Raw genomic sequence first — 1,490 nt, forward strand, 5'->3', positions numbered from 1 at the left:
GGAAGGTGGGTATCATGAAATGACCGTTTAGCTGAGCAAGGTGCTCTTGTATTAAGGGAATGCGCATGAGGAGGCCCAATATCCACCTGCTACTCTACTACTAAACCTATAAATATGTGCACCTAGGCCCATTTCCCCCATAATCTTAAATATATTTTCATATGTACATGTCTGTATTTAGCTTCTATGTATGCCCTTGGCTCCTACTCCTTTTCTCTATTTCCTTACACTTTCCTCCTGTCCCACCACCATGTTCGGCCTTCATTCTGATTTCAGTAATTCCTCTCAGTAACCTTGCCCTTTGTCATTCCCTACCAGTTCTCCCATCACCTCCCTGCTACTGGTTTTGAACCAACCATTCCCTTGTCCCTGGGTTGGCCAACACCACATTGTTTGTCCAGCCTCTCTTGTCTAGGTGGATCTGCAGACATATTAATATGTGCATAACATTGGGGATGGCTTTGACAGCACCAAAGTGTCACATAAGAGAATGCAATGACGGCAGCAGCACCGACAAGCTAACAAACAAAAACGCCACTGACACACAAGATTTAAACGAAGAGGAAAGAAGAAAGAAACAAAACAAATAGGCAGAAAAAAAGAGAGAGAAAAGCCTGTTAGTAGTTCAAGGTCTGTTTGTTGACCTTTAGGAGTGTTTTCTGGATGAGTCTGCTGGGGTGCCACGTCCTGGCCCCAGGGTCCATCCTTTGTACTCCTTTGGGACCTTGCTCTGCTTCCCTGCTGCTCCATTGCACGCCCCCAGTGTTTTGCCTCAGTGCAGTGGGGTCAGCTCAGTCGCAAATCCCACACTGTCTCCAGTGCTGTCCCGTGTGGGGCCATGGGTCAGTGCAGGATGTCGCATCTTGCCGTGGGGCCAGCTATATGATCCTCTTCTGTACATTGGGCCCTCGGAGCCGGGCTATCGTCCTCTGAGCTTGGTGGGCCCAGGTGTGCTCCGCTCCGTTCTGCCTCCTCCTTCCTTTGCTTCAGCTTCCTTCTGGGTGTGGTGTGGTAGGTCAGTTCCTTTCTCACACCACACGATCTATTTCCATTTTCTGTGGTGCTCCCTTCCATGGTGGGGGTTGGGCTAATTCTGGCTAGGGCCGGCTATGGTCCAGTCTCTTTGTGTTTTGAATTTTAACAATGAAATTAATTTGATCAAAGTGGTACTTTAATATTTTTTTCAAAATGTCCTTACCTATTAAGACAAGCAACACTTATATACGTATATATACACACACAGGTACCCACCACATGTATGTCAGTTTGTTGTGCGGTGGCTTGTGTGTTATTGTGATACCGAATGCTATGTCACTGGTCTTCCAGATACCTGCAGGGTCACCAGAAAGGAGGAGGTTTCACCTGAGCTTTTTTTTTTTTTTTAATTAATCAATTTATTGGGGCTCATACAATTTATCACAATACATAGATCAATTGTGTAAAGCACATCTATACATTTGTTGCCCTCATCATTCCCAAAACTCTCTTGC

General features: G+C 45.8%; 1 protein-coding gene across 4 annotated transcripts in view; it reads left to right on the plus strand.

Annotated features, from left to right (window-relative positions):
• LRRC4C (leucine rich repeat containing 4C) overlaps nucleotides 1-1,490 on the plus strand; it is a 1,557,030-nt gene that overhangs the window by 1,369,301 nt on the left and 186,239 nt on the right. The gene's annotated exons all lie outside the window — the stretch shown is intronic.

The sequence above is a fragment of the Echinops telfairi genome, unplaced genomic scaffold (assembly GCF_000313985.2).
Source record: "Echinops telfairi isolate 266 unplaced genomic scaffold, ASM31398v2 ScPeMD7_60;HRSCAF=208, whole genome shotgun sequence".
NCBI classification, from domain to species: Eukaryota; Metazoa; Chordata; class Mammalia; order Afrosoricida; family Tenrecidae; genus Echinops; species Echinops telfairi.